Here is a 7,280-nt window from a genome sequence, read left to right as displayed (position 1 = left end):
GCAATGAGGCGTAAATGGTGTATCAAAGGAACAAGAAGGCTAAAGGAGACCCCCCATTTCAACAACAATCAAAAAGGGGTTACAGGAGAAATCCGGTCACCAGCCCGGTCCAACCGGGCCAGCAACCGGCCAGTCCGGCGTGCTGGCCGGTCAACCGGGCGGCAACCGGGCTCCAAAGGAGGAGCCAGCAGATCCGGTTTGCGCCCGGTCAACCGGGCTCCCGACCGGCGGGTCCGGCGCTCCGTCCGGTCGACCGGGCGGCAACCGAGCGACAACCGGCCACCAACCGGAGAAGCGCCAGGACGACGCAAAGAAGCTCCGGTCACTGATCCGGTCTGACCGGCCTCTGGACCGGGCTGTCCGGTCTGTGGCCCGGTCAACCGGGTTTGTCGAGGAAAAATGCTGAGGTGGCAAGTGGCAACGGCCAGATTTTGAAGAACACTATAAATACCCCTTCTTCTACCTTGGAAGGGTTAGGCAACATACTACAAGCTGTTCTTGAGCTCTCTCTCTCTCTTACTCCATTGTTAGAAACACCAAAAGCCTCTGATCTCCCTCCTCCTCCACCCAAACTCAAATCCCTCCGGGGAATCACTAGAGGAGGACCTGATCTACTGTTCTACCAAGCCAAATCTCATTCCCCCTTGTATTCATCGAGAAGCTTGCTTCCTAGGGTTCCTTGGAAACCCTAGGTGGGCAAGAGGAGTCCGGAAGCATCCGGGCTGTGGATTTGCTCCGGGCAAGATTGTGAAGGTTTGGAGGCTACCTCAAAGTCTACCACAAGTGAGTGAGCTATTCCTTCGTGGGATAGGCTCCGGAGAATAGGGTGAGCCTTCGTGGCGTGGGGAATCCTTCGTGGGACCTCCACCCCTCCAAACGTGACGTACCTTGTTTCAAAGCAAGGGAACACGGGAATACATCCTCGTCTCCGCGTGCTATCGGTTATCTCTAACCGAACTCCTTACTTGTGATTTAAACTGCCTGAGAGAGCCTTCGTGCTCGAGATAGTTGTATCTTCATATAGGTTGCTTCACCTAGTTTGCATTAGGCTCATCTTTATATTCCGCAAAGCCTAATATTGCAAAGAAAGAATTAAAATTTGTAGAAACCTATTCACCCCCCCTCTAGGTTTACCATCTCTATACTTTCAATTATGATTGTTCAACACCACCATTGACGCCGGGAAGAAGATCTCGTCGCCGAACGAAAGACCGAAGATCACTTATTGCAAACGATGCCATCTCCATTGAGAGGAAACCAACAAGAAGGCGGCTACCAAAATCCTAACATAATCTAATGAAAACGATACTTTTATTCGAAACTCCACGCATAGATCGGGTTCCCCACTCCTCCTGACGCCAGCGAAATCGACCGGAGGAGGGAGAACCAATCTATGGAGGAGGATGAACTGGAGGCGGCTAGGGTTAGGCGGCTACCTGACTGTCTCCTAATCAAACACTTAAAGCAGCACACTTAACCCCCTGCGGCCAAGGCGCTTCGTCGCGCTAGATGCACGCGTGGGGAAGAAACATGTCGGTCACGCGTATAAACGCACAGACAAATTTGCGAGGCAGAATTAACACGGGTTTTTTTTTTGCAAAAGTCTAGATCGTGACAACGACAGCTAATTTGGAATGAAGGGAGTACTACTTATGTTGAAAATAAGGTTAATTAAATTCTAGTTAAGGCATTTAACTGAGTACATACTCTGGCATTATTAACTGTTCGGACAGATGTAACCTCATATTGACATTGACATCATCAAAATGCAATCAGGAGATACCAAATACACTTGGAGAAGCATCTTCAATGTAAACTAGTAGAATGCCCGTGCGTTGCCACGACATCTAAGCTTCTTTTCTTATCGGACATGTAAACATACTGCCCCCGTTAGAATTTAAAGGTATACAAGTATACATGTGTGTTGTTATGGCAAAACATAATCATGTAATCCTTAGACTCACGCATCAGCCAATCATACTACAAATAACTATACTTTCCTAGACAAATAAAACTTTTCTAACCATAACATGTCTCTTACTGAAAATTAATGTAAAATACAATAATATTAGTACATGTAACCGTCAACATTGGCAAAGACTAAACAAATTCACCCAGTCGCTCTGTTAACATTGCTCACCTCCTCCAATCTGGAACGCTTGGAGCAAGTCTCCTCTGGAATTTTTACAGAAAAGCACAATCCTCTTCATCTGTGGGACTTTTACAGTTGCATCATCTCCTGGCACATCTTTACATCCAGTTCTGAATTTTTCAAGCTCAACATCATTGCCATCAGAAGAGAATGCACAAGGGGATTGCTACTGCATATTGATCTTCTTTCTTTGTGTACGCTTAGGTTTCTTCCTCTCTGGACCCGTCTCCTCCCCCGCTCCATTGTCGGAGGCGATTTCTTGGAAACACCTAGTCAATCCACCTCGCCGGCGCCGATTCGCTGATTCCCCTTCTCTCTGCCGGCCGCTCCGGCGGTGGGAGGGTGGGGGGAACCCCGGATCTCATCGTGTACATAGTGTAGGCTTGAGTAGGGTGCTTGCCGGAGGCGTCTTGGAGGCGGAGGCATCGGTGGTCGACGTTTTGGGGTCGTCGTCTTCCTCTCCGGTGCGGGCGTTCTTCGGAGCTTCAGCATGAAGCAGGCGGCTTTCCCCGTGCTCGCGGTCCTGGGTGGCCGCCGTGCGCGCTCGTTCCCCGGCTGGATCCCGGAGCGGTGGATCCAGATCTAGAAACCGGAGCTGCTGGTGTTGGAGTCCGGCGGTGCTGCTAGCTTTGCGAAGGATGGAGGCTCTCTGGAGTTCGCGATTCAACAACTTCCCATCCGTAGGGGATCATCTTTGTTCCAAGGTTTGGAAGATGCAGCGGACGGCGCGTCGTTGATGCATATGGTTCCTCGCCATCATCACTATGTTGCAGAAGGACCTATGTGTTATTTCTATCTTTGTGGGATGTCTTTCTGTAATTTCTGGACTTTAATATAATCAGTGGTTTCTCGCAAAAAAAAGTTTCTTCCTCTCCGGTATCCCTTTCTCTCCAATGTTTGCCTCAGGAAGATCTGGTTCATCTAGGCAAAATGAATGACATACAAAACAGATCCATTGGCAAGCTGTGCCATACTGCCCACGAACTGATATTCCACATCTCTTAACACATAGCAAAGTGTGGGTATTATCTTGCCTTGCTGAGCACTTATAGTCAGGAGATGGTACCTAGAAGTAGTAAATTTACTATCAGTGAAACAATCACTAAAAGCTAAGCTTCATTCCTAAGTAATCAGGGTGCTATTTGCAATAAACGCTGACCAAGATCAGTTTTAAAAAAATGACATGATTCTGCTCACCAATTGGACCATGTCTATTAAGACCATGCGAAGCTCTCACCCCTTTTTTTGTGTGAGACCAGCGGCAACTAATGTCCAATCTGCAATTATCAGACGAAGGGATTAAAGTAAACGCATCGAAGAGAACCAGTTAAAGGATCCGAGCAGTGGCTTGCTTGTACCTGGAGCATTCACATGACAGCCTCCATAAGCGCTAGATAAAGGTAACAAAATTGCCATCGTTGTGTGTAGTAACATATTGTCTGAGCATCATCTGATAGCTAGACGACGTAAGATGCCGCCATCTGGAGTATCTACATTAAAACCAGCTACATAGACGGTTGAAAATAATGCAAGGTGGAGTCCAGGCTTCGTTGGAATCCTTCCTCTCTATTTAGATGGCATCATATCCTCGTGAGTGCTGCTGACTTTAGGAGTAAATTAATCCTATACAATTTGGGAAGAGAGCTTATGCTCTACGCGTGATATATACTTTTTTTTTGTAGGAGTACATTAATCCTATACCCTTTCCTTATAAGGAATCGCAAGAGTCTTCGCTACTGTATTTTCTATGTATGATGATACGTGTCATTAAACCTTGTAGTACTACACTACTGCTTTCTTTCCCACATGCATGAAGGAAAACTTATCTTTAGATGAGAGTAAACTGAATGAATAAGAAATACATTTTTACTCTCGCCCTAATATAATACTTTTGGGGATACAAACAGCTCACTAATCTAATACTATGACAGAATATGTATTGCCAGGCAGCTCGTCAATATAAGCACAATACTAATATCAACAAATAGATCCAAGAATAAAAAGATGAGAAAGGACAAACCACACATATAGAAACCATCTCTAGAACTATTGCTGGTTGCTTAGATAAATAATTATCTTTCTCAACAGTAAAGGTGCAATCTCATATTTTTAGTTCAGAAAAAACATGGCAACGAAATTTATGAACTATACCACAGATGTTAGTCTCTGCAAAAGAAAAGATCAATCACATAAGTATTTAACACAAGAGCTAGCCGCTCGCCGGAGCCTGGGAATAACCATTCTGCTTTTCTGCTGCTGTGTCAGTATGCTTTTGCAGAAACAAACAGCAAGTGAATCTTTAAGCTAGTTTAGTTTTCTAGCAGAAGATCACCGTCCGAGCACAGGCAACTGGCTGGCTCTGCCACTGATTTTCTAAAAAGATAAGTGCCACATATGCAAAATAAAACCAGAAAACTCGCCAAACGAAAATTTGAAGTAACATTTGTCTTATTTGCCTCATTTTGTTGCAAAATACCACCTCATTTTGTTACATATGTTTTTCAAAATCTAATTATCTACAAAAAAAAGTTTCTACGCAAAATCATAGCAGATTTGCTAGTACAAAGGATACCACGATTTCTTAGTGGATATGCACATAAAATTTATTCATCCATTCAATTCATCTACACGCTTCATGATTGCCATCCATCTTGTCATTCAGCAAAGAGAAAGAGAACTATATTTGCATTAAGATTACATCTGCAAATTCTGTAAAACCAGCATCGATAAATCCTTATATTTTCTTAATGGGTGTAAATGCAAGAGAAAACATGTGCATATTTTGTATAATTTGTAGAAATAATCAATGCATCAAGCACTTTGCATGCGTTTCCCAGAGGAAGTGACTCTACAAGAATGGAAAATTCATGTTCCAACCGCACAAACTGTACAGAGACTGAATGGCTCATCTCTTGGGTACTTACTTGCAAGGTTGCGATAAGCAACCATACAAAGAATTAAAGCAGTTTCTCCAGCTAATAGACATTGAGGGGAAACCTAATACATATATTTAGCTTTGTACAGTTCTTCATATATACATAAAATAAAACACGAGGGGTGAAACGACTTTGCTAAAAATAAAGGGATGAAACAAGATGACATACTGAGCTTGAGAGTCGTCGTCCACTAATGTGTCAGTGGCAGCTCCTCGGGATAAGATCCACTGCCATGCTAGTGTGTCTTGCTTCCAACCTTACAATGCATGAGTTATCCAACCAAATCTAACTGAAACCCATTGGTGATCATGAGTGGGTCAGCCAGCTGTCCAAGGAATCGCCAGTTTCAGCTGCTGAAGCAGAAATACAATCTATTTTATGAAATATTATTGGGCATGCAGTAAACTGAGTCGAGAAATTGATCAAAATATTACTTGCAATAGCTGGGCTAATACAACAAAATTTCTGAACCATTTCAAGTGCAATACAAGGACAAAGGTTGTGTCAGCATCTAAGGGACCTACTGTACTTATGTATTACTACTGGCTCATTAATAGCTCAATTATAGACTCCACCACCGATATACAAGGGCCTAACATACAAGATTCATTGTTGGTACCTGAAATATTGACACAAATCAAAGGTTTAGCTTTAGCACCAGTCTACATATGCCTGCTAACTATATGGCTGTCAATATTGTTCTGAATCCTTTCCTACGTCTCCATGGTTTCAGGGACATGTTGGCCTGCAAATGACCTCTGCTATCTCTGCTTTGGCTTCTTAGATTATTTGTTGAAAGAACAAATACACTCTGGACAGATAACAACTACAAGAGAACTATGCAAACAAACGATGCTTGTAATGAGGTTGCAAAGAACGGAAAATGATAAGTATACACATATACAGCTGTGTTTCTTGTATCTTGTAAGATCTACAGAAATCTTTAGACGGAACCATTCAAAGAAGAACGGGATGCAGGTAACCGTTGCATCTCCATAACCAACCAGTCAGTTCGTTCAGTACAAAAATAGAGGAAGATGAGATTAGACCTTTGGGGTTGGACGCTGGATAGGTGGCCACGGCAGAGAGGAAGTGGAGGTGGCAATGTACACCAGCGGTTCCCGGCGACGCGCCTTCCCTATCGCCGCCCGCTACTGTGGCCCTTGACCCGACTGCTCCTGGCGCTGCAGTATGAGTCGGAGGCGGTGCAGCGTCGCTCAGCTCGGGGCGGTGAAGGGCGCGGCGACACGGCAGAGGTGGCATCCCGCGCGAAGCAGGCATCGCACGCGGGCGCGCAGAAGCCCACGAGCGCGACTGCACTATCCCGGGAGTGGGAGGGACCGGTGGGGGAGGAACTGTGAGGGGAGGTTTCGCAGCATGCTTTGTTTTCCAGGAGTCGTGCGTACGTGGTAACAACCGCAACGCTGCTTATTTTTCTCATCACCGCAGAATTTGTGTGCGGGGTCGGGTTTGCCATGGTTTTTTTAACAGCCAATTTCTCCCAATGCGGGGGCAGTCAGACGTACCAACCATCTCACCACCTCTAGCTATTTAATATAGTAGAGATACTTAGTTCTGTTCACAGATTTGTCGAACCATTCCTAGTATTTTGATGGCTCCTAGAATAAATTTGTTCTACTTGAATCTGCAAACCAGTAAAGCGGTTTACCAAAGTCCAAGCATTATACACTATATAAAGGCTGAACAGTTTAACAACCTAAATAATGTTGCAGGTACTGTAGATGGGCTGATTATCTCTTTGTTCTTCCAGTCGTTGTGTAACGCGTGTCCTTTTCCTTTATCCCTTCCTCAAATCGGTGGACTGGTTAGCTTCCGCTTCTTTTTCTCGCCTGGAGAGTTACCAGCTATCAGCTATCACGGTTGCTTTGCTTATTTTGATGGGTAAGTTTCTCTGTCTGTTCTCCTTTTGCATTATTTATATAAAAATTTGGAGTATTATATGATTATTCAAAGAGACAGACTGACTCTTTAAAGGCTCAGTTCCAGTATTTACGCCCGATGTGGTAGAGATAGCAGCGCTACCAATACATGTCGGTGCATGTCAAACCCAAGGACAATCTCTACAAAAGAAAAACACAACACGTTGATAGTGATTTTGTTTTTGTCTGTATAGAGTCAACCTAGTATGATCCACTAATTATATACATTCTTTGGAATCAAAAGCAGTAACT

General features: G+C 44.3%; 1 long non-coding RNA gene across 2 annotated transcripts; it reads right to left on the bottom strand.

Moving 5' to 3' along the window:
• Nucleotides 1-2,040: 2,040 nt before the first annotated feature.
• LOC127327034 (uncharacterized) lies at nt 2,041-6,469 on the bottom strand. Of its 2 annotated transcripts, none has more exons than XR_007868337.2 (4): nt 6,138-6,469; nt 3,511-5,441; nt 3,350-3,429; nt 2,041-3,218 (listed from the first exon to the last, which is right to left on the bottom strand). It is a non-coding gene; the product is annotated as an uncharacterized lncRNA (long non-coding RNA). The 2 variants fall into 2 exon arrangements; XR_011755486.1 differs by having other exon boundaries at nt 3,511-5,438.
• Nucleotides 6,470-7,280: the final 811 nt, after the last annotated feature.

Source organism: Lolium perenne, chromosome 3 (assembly GCF_019359855.2).
Source record: "Lolium perenne isolate Kyuss_39 chromosome 3, Kyuss_2.0, whole genome shotgun sequence".
Taxonomy (NCBI): Eukaryota; Viridiplantae; Streptophyta; class Magnoliopsida; order Poales; family Poaceae; genus Lolium; species Lolium perenne.
Note: the sequence above shows the minus strand (reverse complement) of the source record. Positions and strands in the feature narration are given on the sequence as shown.